The 14,178-nt window shown below is 43.0% G+C and overlaps 1 long non-coding RNA gene across 1 annotated transcript; it reads right to left on the bottom strand.

Annotated features, from left to right (window-relative positions):
- Positions 1-12,801: 12,801 nt before the first annotated feature.
- LOC308569961 lies at positions 12,802-13,970 on the bottom strand. Its single transcript, XR_014000932.1, has 2 exons — positions 13,926-13,970; positions 12,802-13,049 (listed from the first exon to the last, which is right to left on the bottom strand). It is a non-coding gene; the product is annotated as an uncharacterized lncRNA (long non-coding RNA).
- Between the last annotated feature and the right edge of the window lie 208 nt (positions 13,971-14,178).

The raw sequence follows: 14,178 nt of genomic DNA, 5'->3' as shown, positions 1-14,178 counted from the left end.
CTCAGAAAACCTAGGTGAGAGAGTAAAATGGAGGAGGGAATTCATTCATAATCTTGGCGTCCAACCAACAAGGTTTTTAATCAATCATCAGAGGTATTGTAGAAGGAAGGAAATTCATCTGCAAGTTTTTGTTGCGTAAAGTTGTACACATGAGGACAAAAAAAAGATGGAGAGAGAGAGTACAATACCTACTTTTAACCTTTGGCTATAAAACTATGCCTTCAATTAATAGTCCAATCCTATATATGTCTACTCAAAAGTAAGTCCCAGATTAATTGATATAGGATTGCAGCATACATTAATTCTCATTGTTTTTATAGATAATTTTCAACATTAACATCACAATAATCAAAAGAAATAAACAAAGGAAAAGACAACAAAAATTACAAATACCCATGAACACAGGGATTACATTTCAGAGCAGGAGCAAAATGGAAAGAAACACCCACTGGACAAAATAATACAATGATAGGACAGGGTGCATGAGGATAATAAAAACTTAATACAGTGGAACCTTGGTTGTTGAATGTAATCCATTCCAGAAGACCATTCGACTTCTGAAATGTTCAACAACCGAGGCGCAAAGGGCTGCCGGCAATTTCAATGGTGAAAATGGAAAAACATGCCGCAGAAGCTGTTTGACTTCCAAGATGTATTGGAAAACGGAAGCAATTAACCGGTACTTCTGGGTTTTAAGCGTTCAGGTTCTGAAATGTTCAGCTTCCGAGATGCTCGAAAACTGAGGTTCCACTGTATCTGGGAATACAGTCTGCCCCAAAAGTAACATGGTCGTTTGGTGGACATTTACGTAGTATATCCAGGCTGGATTAAAAGGGTTAGAAAAGGCCACCAAGTTTTCTCAAATTCATCCTTTTTTATTGCACCCTTGCTAAGCCTTTTTCTAGGTCAGTTTCTCTTTCGGAACCAATTTCCAAACTTTACACCACCAGCCTTCTAACATAAAAGTAGATGCTCCGTCTGAAAAACTAGGAAGGAGAGAGAAGCATCTTAGGGTAAAATCCCCAAAGAAGGTAAAATATTATCCAGCAGCCAATGAGAGAGGGAGAGAGGTGTATATTAAATATACATCTAGCAGGTTGTTCTGATGTTTGTTTTCTTCACCATTGCTAAAATGCCTGAAGTATTTTGAACTAACAGGTGTGGGGAATAACATTATAGTATGCACTTGCGTACTCAGAAAGCATGCATTTTGATTGTTAAAGCGGTTATCCATCTGTTTATATTCTCTCTCTCTCTCTCTCTCTCTCACACACACACACACACACACACACACACACTTTATGTCCCTCCATGTAAGAAACAGAAATACTAGTTCAGAAGTAGGAAAGGGCTCTGGTTTTTGTCCTATCACAGCCAGGCATTTAAGTGAGTTTGCTTGTCAGCTTTGTTTCACTTACTTTGTCTCCCCTATGCCTTGCTTATGATTATCCAATGAAACTCTTTGTGACCCCTATGGATTTCAGAGTGGCTTCATGGTGCTCGGATTCCAGTTTACAGAAAGACCTTAGTTGGTGGTTCAAATGTATGCATCACTCATCTCACCTGGCATATGCCAGGCAATATCTTATGGTATGTTGTAGAAAGGCAGGGACTGACTGATACATACATAAAGAAAGATAGCAAATAAGTGTTATTACCCACACATTGCATACAGATGGAGACAGTTCGGAGGCCAAGAGATGAAAGCTTGCTCACAGTTACCCAGAGAGTTGTCATGCGCTGGAAGTGCAGTAGCAGCGGGAGGCCCCATTAGCGAAAGCACACCTCATGTTAAGAATGGTTTCAGCTTAAGAATGGACCTCCGGAATGAATTAAGTTTGTAACTGGAGGTACCACTGTACTAGGGACTTCCACATCTTAGTTTATGCTCCAAGGCCTTCTCACCTTCATTCTCATATCATAAACTGACTTATGCAGAATCAGACCAGTGGTCCATCTAGCTCAGGGGTAGGCAACCTAAGGTCCGTGGGCCGGATGCGGCCCAATTGCCTTCTCAGTCTGGCCCACGGACAGTCTGGGAATCAGCATGTCTTTACATTAGAATGTGTGCTTTTATTTAAAACGCATCTCTGGATTATTTTGGGGGCATAGGAATTCGTTCATTTCCCCCCTCCCAAAATATAGTTCGGCCCACCACATGGTCTGAGGGACAGTGGACCGGCCCACGGCTGAAAAAGGTTGCTGACCCCTGATCTAGCTCAATATTGCCATGGACGCAGCTCTTCAGGATTCCAACAGGGGGCATTCCCAGTCCTACCTGGAGGTGCCAGTGATTGAAACTGGGACCACTATGCCATGGAGCTCCCCAACACATGGTGGGAGAGCAGCAGCATCTTTGCTGACCCAGGTCAGCACAAAGCTTGAGGGCCCCCTTCACAGATTACCCACTGCTGGGCTTCCTCCAAGGCCAATTCCCCACCTTATCTTACCTGGAAGTGGTAGTGTTCCTCTTACTGGCACTGGGCAGCCGCCAATTGTACGTTTCCCAGGTTTCTTTGTGCCCTGGCTTGAGAGCACAGCACCCAAAAATGCCTGTTTGGGGGCGCCACACAAAATTGTGGCCCTTGAAAAACGTGGGGGGGGGGTTCCCCCAGAGCGAGATCTTGGTGTAAAATCGTGTGAGATCACAGCACCCAAAATGACCAACTGGGTCATTCCCAACTGGGAATGGGATGTCCCAGTTTTTGTGGGACATTTTCAAGGTATGCAGACATTATTATACAGTGGTACCTCGGGTTAAGAACTTAATTCATTCTGGAGGTCTGTTCTTAACTGTTCTTAACCTGAAGCACCACTTTAGCTAATGGGGCTTTCTGCTGCTGCTGCGCCACCAGAGCATGATTTCTGTTTGCATCCTGAAGCAAAGTTCTTAACCCAAGGTAATATTTCTGGGTTAGCTGAGTCTGTAACCTGAATCGTATGTAACCTGAATCGTATGTAACCTGAATCGTATGTAACCCGAGGTACCACTGTACTCAATTGTCCCAGCCAGCATGGCTAGGGATCAGGGATGATGGGAGTCAAAGTTCAACAACTCCTGGAGCACTGCCAATTCCCCTCATCTTTCTGGAAAGAGCCTTCAAGTAAGGACTAAGTTCATATGCATACATTGAAAGCACTCTTACCCCACTTTAAAAGCAATGTCTTTCCTCCAAAAATAATCCAGACAACTGCAGCTTGTCATGCCTGCTAAGAGTTCTTAGGAGGCTTCTTAGAGAGTCACAGTTCCCAGTCCCCTTAATAAGCTACATTTTGCAGGATTCTTAGGAGGGGGGAGCCATGACTGTTATAGTAAGATAAAACTTTAAATGTATGGTGTGGATGTGACCTAAATAACATTCAAGCAGTACAATCCTAGGCATGTCTACTCAGAAGTAAGTTCCATTGAGCTGTATTTATGTTCTTGTTTTTATTATGTATTTTGTGTTTCTATACTGTATTTTAGCCTGAGATCTACGGATGAAGGGCGGTATACAAATTTAATACATTTTATTAATAAATGAAACCTTGGTGACAGTGTATAAGATGGTGGCCTGAACTATCCTTTCAAAGTACTAGATTTGATCTGCAATGTTTTAATAGATTTAAAAAGAAATGCTCTTGAGAGTAGTCGCACAATACAAAAGCAAGTGTTTCTTAACAAGGAGCTTCTTTCAGACAGTTATTATTAATTATAGAAACCGGGCTTAGATCTTCTGGAGCTCTGTCAAGTTGCTCAGTACGCAAAGGCCGGAGAGAAGCCCTGCTGTGTGGGTAAACTGATGACTCACTTTTAATATCAGACCGAGCCAGGATCTTGGGTCCTGCCAAGTTTGCTCAACAGGGATCCCCGCTCCAGCCCACTCACATTTCCTCAGAACAGCACTCTTTTTCAGCAAACGGTGCTTAAGTGAGGCCCTTTGCTTTGTAAACAGAAGTGCTATGTGAAATACTGTCTCTCTCTGTGGATGGCAAGAGGAAATTATAAGACAACGAGGTCCAAAGGCTTGGCCTTATCCAGGACTAGGAAGCTACTGCCCTGATTTGATTACCTAAATATAAGAACAAGTATTTTTTTTTCCCTTCAGTCTTGCTACATTTGGCCCCAAGGTCTCAGGACAGCTTATTCTGCATTTTTTTCCTCCCCTCGTCGGAAGGAGGGGGGAAGGGGGTAGACTTCATTTTTGTTGTTTGAAAAAGCAGTGGTTCTACTGAGATTTAATTTGCAGTGCAGGAGCCAAAAAATCATCCAGCACAGCCTATGTGGTTCTCTATTTTGACATTAGGACTTAAGTCATCATGCTAGTTGGATTTTTTTATGGGTTTGTTAGACATATTTATTGGAAATCCCCCAGTCTCAGCTTGGCAAAATTTAGGATGTGGAGAAGTCTTCCAGGGGCATGGGCTCACCTCTGGCAGATTTGTGTCTCATTCCATTCCAGCACAAAACGACAACTCATATATTTGTTGCCCCACAGATCAAAAGATACATGTTGATTGTCCTGACAGGCACAGCTGAATATATGGGGCTGCCTAAGTAGTGCCTTAGGTTTCCTGTTAGAGAAGACAAAATGCTTTCTGTTCAGGCCTACAGAGGTCCCTCTTAAGAGAGATCTCTGTTTAGTTATGAGAGTCCAGTGCCAAACTGATTGCAAACTGAGAAGCACATTCTGAAATGTTTGACAAATCTCTAGCAACAGGGCTTAACTTTCCCTATTGTAACAGCCACAATGAAGCCTTTCTCTGACAAGTGGGTTCTTCAGCTTTTGCAGCACCGTAACATCCCTGGGGGAAAACACTTGATAAGAGAAGGAGGTATTGTGGTGAGGTGCAGTTGGTGATCTGCAACACCCAACCAGCTACTTACAGCCACTGTGAGGTTAATACCAGAACCTCTATCTTAATTTGTGCTATGGTTAAGTAGAGGTATGCCTCCCAGTCTTCAAATTGTCGGAACTGTGGGGTGGAAAGCATGCTGGCTTGGCCCCAGCCGGAGTGTCTCCCTTCTCAGCCTTGCCGCTGCGGAGATCCATCAGCCATCCTCCTCTGACGTGCATCTACGACTTGAGCTATTTAGCAGGAGCACACATTTCCTCAGCAGAGTAAACACACAACAGATCAGGCTCGAGGCGTGGATACTATACTAAACTACGCATTTATTACACATAAATCAGGACAAAGAAAAACATGGCCTCTCTCCTTGCCATTCTTCTCGGAGAGAGAGAAAACAAAAGCAAGACAGAGCGGATGTTCCGCTCACGGGACTACAGCAATCTGTGCTGGAATGTAAACAGACATGTGACATGTAACAATCCCACATATCTGCAGCAAAGGGTGGAATGGAATTCCCAACACAAATGAGATGATTTCCCCCATACTTTATTGAGAATCTGACAGGGATAGAATGAGGAAATAATGTACATCCTCTATATTTACCTACCTGGAATCAGAGATGGACTATGTGGAATGCAGATATGAAATCCATAGTATGTTATACATTGAAAGAAAACTATTTGAACATGATGTACAGATGGTATTCAACACCAAGAAAGTTAGCAAAAATGTATGAATCAAAATCAAATACGTGCTGGAAATGTAAAGAGAAAGAAGGTACTTTGTAACCATATGTGGTGGTCTTGTCAGAGGGTAAAAGCTTTCTGGGAATAATTTATAATGAATTGAAGAAAATGTTTAAAATAAATTTACTTTAAAAAAAATAGAAGCTTTTCTTTTAGGGATAATTGGTACAGAGATACCAAAAACAACAACAACAAACCTGTTTATGTATGCTACAATTGCAGCCTATGCTCAGAAATGGAAAGAAGATTCTGAACTGCCCAAGGAGGAGTGGCAAACTAAATTAATGGACTATGCCGAAATGGCAAAACTTATGGGAGCAATAAGGAACTGGGGCGGGGCTTAATAAAAGGCTGGGGAAAATTTGGGTATTACGTGAAATGTTATTGTACACATGTAAGTTCATTAGCAGGATTAACTTAAACCAAACAATTAAAATTAATACTAAAAGATAACTACGGAGTAATTATTAATTGGAGTATTGAAGGAGATGCAGTGTTATAAATTTAAAAATATAAGTAACCGCAAAAGGGGGGATTAAATATATATATATATTTGTTGGAAAACATTGGATTGTATTTATGTCAAAATATTATTGCAAAATTGAATGTGTGTGTGTGTGTGTGTGTGTATGAGAGAGAGAGAGAGAGAGAGAGAGAGAGAGAGAGAGAGAGAGAGAGAGAGAGAGAGATGGTCCTCAGAGGTCATTGCCACTTCTTGGGATGTAGGAACCTGCCATCTGACTGCACCTCCAGGATTTCAGAGCTCTCTCCCAGTCCTACCTGGAGATGTTGGGGGTTGAACCTGGGACCATCTGCATGGAGGACTCTTCCACTGAGCCATGGCTCTTCTCCTTCATCTAATCTGAATTGTAATGGATGGATTCAAGAGAAAGGAAATCTTCAGTCATGTCCCTGGAAAAATTCCCTTGGCACCTTCTTAGTGCTCTTTTCAGTGACAAGTGAAGATCCTTTTTTTATTTTCACAGGCTTTTAAAATGATAAATTTTTGAATCCACTGATCTGCTATATATATATATTAGCAGCACTGGGTATTTTTCTACGCTGTTTTTCTTGCTGGTGTTGAAATGTGCATGCAGGATTTTCATGTTGAAATTTGTATTCTTCGTGTGTGTGAGAGAGAGAGAGATCGGAATGCTTTGATTGCCTGTAAACTACCCAGAGAACACTACTATTGAGCATCATATAAATTTTGTAAAAAAATAAATTAATTAAAATGTTCTCTATCTGAGCCCTTGACTCTTTTGTTTTTAATGAACACAATTGGATGCTCCAGGTTGACCAAGAAAGCAAGTAGGGGACATCCACACTAGTGACGGTTTTTATAATTATAATCATTATTATCATTATCCCATTTGTATACCACCTTCCCTCCAAGGAGTTCAATATGGCATGCATAGTTCTCTCATTTTATCCTTACAACAATCCGATGAGGCAGGTTAAGCCAAAAGATAGTGACTGACCCCTGCTCACTCAGTGATCTTTGTGCCTAAGTCGGGATTTGAACCCTGGTCTCCCAGGTCCTAGTCCAACCCACTAACCACTACACTGTTTCATCTCTGGGCTGTCACGTAGCAGATATGCCTAACTGAACATTCCCTGCATGTCCGCATCCTTTAGCCATTGCCTTCTCTCTCAGGAAATGACAAATTGCTCAGTCAATGGGACATTTTGTAGTCGAGTCAAAACCGGGCATTCTCTTTTGCTGATGGAGTACTTGAAATGCCAGATGGAGCCTGTGAAGTCAGTAGCTTAAGAACCATTTCCACTTTGGATATTTATATGTGGGTGTGCCATAAATGAAATACCTGCATCTTTTGCGTGATATATGAGCGGTTAACTTACAGCTACAACCTCGCTGATTAAATTTTGTTGTTGTTAAGCAACCAAGCTTAAGAAAATGGGACCCTCTAAATAAAAAAAATGTATAGAATGGTCCCACACACATGGCTCTGAAAGCTGAAAACAAATTATATTTTTTAAACAGGGCAACTACTTCCCTGTTGATTTTCTCTCTTTCTCCCAGGAGTCACAAGTTTCATTTGGAAACCACACAGATGCAAGTGATATACAGGATCTGTAATCATACTTGCATAGTTTTCTTTCTTTCTTTTTTAATGTTCCATTAATAGCCTTTCCCCCCATGAAGCCAGCAACTTCGCTGAAATAGGAAATGTATTAACTTTTCTAAACAAATGAAACAAAATGACCATAACAGAGATCCTGAAAGGGCTTTGCAATTATTTCAGACCATAGAATCCTTTGTATCTTAAATGCCACACAAGTAGTGAATGTGGATTTCAGTTCAACAAGCATGAACATCGGAAAATGGAGCTATTCTAGTGAGCAGTTCCAGGGGTCTCTTAGCTAGATGCTTCATAGGTTCTGATCCATGAATGAAAGGAGTGTCCTTCCATAGAAGGAGAAGACTCATTCTGTTCACAAACTGTTCTTTTTCAGTTCTGTATTGTGGCTTATTTGCCTCTGTCACAGTATTCACTGTTCACATTCCATTCCTTCCTTTGTGAATGGAAGCTTCTTTATGAGATGGAAGCCTTGATGGCACCCAACTTCAGCTGACTCATGTCATCCATGGCAAACCGATAATCAAAACTTTGATTTGATTTCTTTATATCGGAAAGTTAGACATTGGGTGCCCAAAGAATTGGAGAAGTCACTGCAAGTTGAGTTCTGAACATGCCAAGTTTATAGTGATAGGTAAAGGTAAAGGGACTCCTCATCATTAGGTCCAGTCGTGGCCGACTCTGGGGTTGCGGCGCTCATCTCGCTTTATTGGCCAAGGGAGCCGGCATACAGCTTCCGGGTCATGTGGCCAGCATGACTAAGCCACTTCTGGCGAACCAGAGCAGTGCACGGAAACGCCATTTACCTTCCCGCTGGAGTGGAACCTATTTATCTACTTGCACTTTGACATGCTTTCGAACTGCTAGGTTGGCAGGAGCAGGAACTGAGCAATGGGAGCTCACCCCGTTGCGGGGATTCGAACCGTCAATCTTCTGATTGGCAAGTCCTAGGCTCTGTGGTTTAACCCACAGTGCCACCCGTGTCCCTTATAGTGATAGGTAGTGCTGTACCAAATCCTGCCCTCAAATTTCTAGGACCAGGTGCGGAGCATGGGAGTCATTTTGGACTCACAGCTGTCCATGGAGGTGCAGGTCAATTATGTGTCCAGGGCTCCATCTGGTATGCAGGCTGAGACCCTACCTGCCCACAGACTGTCTCGCCAGAGTGGTGCATGCTCTGATTATCTCCCGCTTGGATTATTGCAATGCACTCTGCGTGGGGCTACCTTTGAAGGTGACCCGGAAACTACAACTAATCCAGAATGCGGCAGCTAGACTGGTGACTGGGAGTGGCCGCTGAGACCAGCCCTAAAGGATCTTCACTGGCTCCCGGTAAGTTTCCAAGCACAATTCAAAGTGTTGGTGCTGACCTTTAAAGCCCTAAATGGCCTCGGCCCAGTATACCTGAAAGAGCATCTCCACCCCCATTGTTCAGCCCAGACACTGAGGTGCACTTCTGAGGGTCTTCTGGTGGTTCCCTCAATGCGGAAAGTAAAGTTACAGGGAACCAGGCAGAGGGTTTTCTTGGCAGTGGCACCCGCTCTGTGGAACGTCCTCCCATCAGATGTCAAGGAGATAAAGAATTACAGTACACTTTTAGAAAACGTCTGAAAGCAGCCCTGTTCAGGGAAGTTTTTAATGTCTAACATGTTATTATTTTTTATATTTTGCTGGAAGCTGCCCAGAGTTGCTGGGGAAACCAGCCAGATGGGCGGGGTATAAACAAGGATATTATTATTGTTGTTGTTGTTGTTATTATTATTATTATTATTATTATTATTATTATTATTATTATTATTATTATTATTATAACCAGTGTGCCGTAGCACCCTGGGGTGCCTTAAAAGATGGTCGGGGTGCCACAGGCAACACCTGCCTCAGTCCCTCTGTAATTCCCTCCCTCCTCTGATGCCCCCTTGCATCTCTGCCTCCCAAAGTCTTGCACAGCTGTTTGTTGCGGCAGCCCTGGCTACAAACTCTCCAGGTGAATGGTTCCTCTGGGGCTGGCCATGGGGTGCTTCCCAGGCCCCTATGGGGCTGTGTGAGGAGGCACCTCTCTTTGGGGCACGGGGGAGCAGCTCAGAGACCAGAGGCAGCAGCTGTGGCTGCCCAGAGGACTCTCAAGGAAAGGGGAAAGGGGAGGAGGCTGAGGGAACACTCCTCAAAGGGTGAGAATCTGCCAGCTCTGCAGGCAAGGGGTGATATAACTGGGCTCCTGAGCCCCACACAGGTACCACAGAAAGAATATAGTTGGTCAAGGGAGCTGTAATATTTGCCTTGTGCAAAAGGAGGTGTACCCCCGCCCCGTTTCTCTTTCCCAGAGCTTGATAAATTCCTTTAGATTTTAATTTTAATAGCATTCGCACTTACTCTACTTACAAGGTGGCTGAGGGGTGTGTGAACAAGTGTCCTGTTCTATTGCACAATGATTACTCAACAATCTGAGGAGGCTGAAAGGTGATTTGTAGAATGAAAGAAAAGACACTCTCACACACCCCTTGGTGACCTCAAAAGTAAGGTAAGGGCAAAAACAATTACTCATCTTAGCCATAAGGGTAACTGAAATATGCTTTTTGATATTTTTCTTTTTTTGAAAAGAATGAACTAAGAAGCCTACAAATTTCATCCAATTCTGCCAAAAATGATACAGATGGTTCTTTTCTGGGCATAGGAGCAACCTCCTAGGGGCTGAGGTCCCTTTGGGTCCCCAAATAAAATGCTCGAGGGGACTGCACCCCCCCCCCAAAAAGTTGAAGGCATTGTCATTCAAATGCTGTGCTTGCACCACATCTTGTGATTGACTATGCAGGGTGGGGCTTACCTGCCCCCCATATTTTATTCAAGTTGGCACCCCTGTTTCTGGGGAATCTCTGTCACCCAACAGACAGCAAACTCTACAGTGTGTCATCGAAAGTGTAACAGAAGTTTTCCATTTCTTAGCAATCTCTATTTTAGCAGCTGTTAACAAATTACTAACCATTTCTTAATTCCTTTTCCTTAAGGCATGATACCCTAAAAGAGCCTCAGATATTGAATACTTAAAAATTCTTCCCTTCATCTGGATTATTTGTCTCCATACCTGAAAGGCAGGCACATCTTCAAGCAAAGTAGCTGGGAATAACACCCCACAGTCCCCAAAGTATCAGCAATATTACATATATTTGATTTTTTAATTATCTTTTTTTTAAAAAAAATCACCAGCACAGCTCTACTTTGTTTTAGAATGGTTTTATTTTAGATTTGCAGATAGAAACCCCAGAGAACCATTTGAAAAGCTACCCCTTGTCTTCAACTACTTTGCTTTTCCCCACAATTTAATTCACATTTATGTCTTAGAATGCTACTTGCATTTTCTCACTAACCCATTCTTGGTTGTCACTATCATAGTGAAAACAATGCAAGAATAACAGGGCTATTTTATTTTATTTTTATTATTTCTAAAAGCCCGTGTCTGGTACTTTCTTGGCTCTTTCATAAATGCTATTATTATTGGACATTTTACAATTCTGTGGAATCCAGTGGAACCCTACAATTTCCCCGGGTGTAGGGTTTCTCCTTTTCCTGCATTTCCATGCCACAGAAAGCGGAGTTTCAAACAAGTGCCCTCCACCCTTCTCTCCATACAGGAAGTGTAACAGCCTCAGCATATTCCTAATCTAATTAACATCCATAACACTTAGACAATAAATTGACTTCAGCGGCTCTTGAAGCTCCATGCCACCTCATTAAGTTGCTTTCCAATGCAGCTGTAAATCAAAGGGGAGAGGCGAAGGTCACAGCACATGTTTGCTGTATGTTTCAGGGAGAGAAGCTGATGGCTTTACCAACTGCTCATTTGGCTTGTTTTTGTAGACCCGGGGAAAGGAACACTTTTCACAGCCACCCGTTTCTCAGTCCCACTTCTTCATGCTCACCTCCAGCACAGCAGCAAATTAAAGAAGAATGCCCAATTAAATATAAAATAAAAGTGCCAGGAACAAGACCAGGGGCCAGGGGGAGAGGCAAGGAAGAGAGAAGAAAAACTAGATGGGACTTATTGTGAGATAAAAAAAGGTAAAGGTAAAGGATCCCTGGATGGTTAAATCCAGTCAAAGTCAACTATGGGGTTGCCACGCTCATCTCGCTTTCAGGCCGAGGGAGCCAGTGTTTGTCCACAGACAGCTTTCTGGGTCATGTGCCCAGCATGACTAAACTGCTGCTGGCACAATGGCCCTGACAGAAACCAGAGCACACAGAAATGCTGTTTACCTTCCTGCCACAGTTGTACCTATTTATCTACTTGCACTGGCGTGCTTTCGAACTGCTAGGGTGGCAGGAGTTGGGACAGAGCAATGGAAGCTCACGTTATTGCGGGGATTCGAACTCCCCACCTTCCGATCGGCAAGCCCAAGAGGCTCGGTGGTTTAGACCACAGCGCCACCCGTGTCCCTGGTAAATGTGTACAGGACTACAGGCTTTCCACCATACATTTAAACCACTGTGATCCCACTTTAAACAGCCATGGTTTGACCCAAAGAACCATAGTTTGTTAAGGCTACTGCAAGTTGTTAAGAGGCCCCATTTCCCCTCCCAGAACTACAGTTCCCAGAATGCCCTGTGAAGAGGAATTGATTGATAAACCACTCTGGGAACTGTAGCTCACAAACCCAAAGTCAAATGTTTCAGAAGGCCAATACCTGTAAATTAACCTTGCAAGCAAGCCAAATGAACAAAGGTAGCTTATATCAGCAACATAAAAACATGGAAAGTGAATGAGAACGCTGGTCCATCTAGCTCGGTATCAATTCCACCCACTGGAAGTGGATCTCCAGTGCTTCTGGTAGGAGTTCTTCACAGCCATCCCTAGATATGTAAATGACTAAATCCTGGACTTGTTGTTTGTGGAATCCCCATCTGGTGGACTTACTCAATGGTGGCACTCTTTTGACCAGAAACTTGTGACCACCATTTTAAATTCCTCACAATTCCCCAGATCATTAGTTCTCAACATAGCATAACTCTAGGGCATTAGGGGACATCAGTTGGCTGATCCATAACTTGACCCAGGTGACATTGCCCTAAATGAAACTCAAAGGTGAGTTTCAACACCAACTGAATACTTCAGCCTGCATTGCTTCACATGTTGTCATTTGCTCATTGCAGATTTAATTTAATGGCCCTTAATTCCATTTACTGTTTTGTGTCTGCATCCACGTGTCAGGCGGGAAAGAAGAGGAAGTTATGGAGCTGACAGAGTGTTGAATGAGAATGCAGTGGAAAGTAATATCTGAAGACGGAGGCGAGTTATATCTCAAGAGGGGAAAGGCTCTTGAGAGAGGACTGGGCGATTTCAGATGCTGGCAAGAGGTGTGATATCTAAAAGAGCAAGCTGCAAAAAAAGAGAAAAACCCTTCAGTGTATCCAATAGCATTTTTTTATGGATACAATGTATATCTCGTAATAATGACCATAAAAATGCGGAATATTCACAGGTGGTCTAAAGAAGGGGGATGCCGACCTTTGGACTGAGGGAGAGATTGAGGTTTTGGGGGCCCAGGAAAGGTTGATGAGAGAAAATTCAGCAAATGGCATTTGAGGGGAATACTTGTTGTTGATAAACATCTCTTCCAACACCCCACCCCCTTCCCCGCTTCTTGAGTTCTACTCTTGGGTAAAACAAGCATGTGAATGGGAAAGGTGGGGATGAGCACCAAGCTCCCCGATTTCACTGTCTCTCTCATCCTCTGTGAGTTGGAAGGGGAAGATCCGACACAGGAAGCCTCCTGTGTATTTACTTATGTGAAATACAACCCTGCAGAGTTCACAACTATCAGAGGCTCCCTGGAGTTTGCCCTCCAGATTAGGAAGGATGATGGCAACAGGGACAAAGCTTGGCATGTTAGTAGGATGCCTGGAGGGGGCTCAGGTGACCATATGAAGCTGCCTTACACTGAATTAGACCATTGATCCGTCTCCTCCGGTGTTTAGGGTACCCATATGAACCATAAGAAGGGAAGGCAGAGGCCCTGAAATTACCCACCACAGTTAGGACCTCAGCAGCAGACTAAGGAGGCACACAGGCAACCTCTTCACTATGATGGGATGCATTGTATTTCTATTCAAATTACAGTGATTCTTTCTGAGTTTGAACCGATACTATAAATTAGCACATACAAATTTAATGTCAATCTTTTTTTGGTGGTAGTTTTCCTTTTCTTCTTCTTTTTTTCTGGCAATGTGTAAATGCCCTACTTGTGTACCCTGCCTGTGTTGTCTGTAATGGCTAACAATAGATGTCTAGGGTCTCAGCAACTTCAGACTGAAATATCAATAATTGAATGTAGAACCTTCTGCATAGAAAGCATTGTTCTGGTACGGAACTATCACGTTTAGACTGCCTAGCAATGGAGGGTGGTCCATTTGGGGAAATGGGGCACTGTCCCACCAACCTCAATCAACTGGATGCCATTACAGACCTAAGACATACTTTCAGTCTATAATAAATAGATTTCTTCAAT

The sequence above is a fragment of the Podarcis bocagei genome (assembly GCF_964188305.1).
Source record: "Podarcis bocagei genome assembly, chromosome: 12".
Lineage (NCBI taxonomy): Eukaryota > Metazoa > Chordata > Lepidosauria > Squamata > Lacertidae > Podarcis > Podarcis bocagei.
Note: the sequence above shows the minus strand (reverse complement) of the source record. Positions and strands in the feature narration are given on the sequence as shown.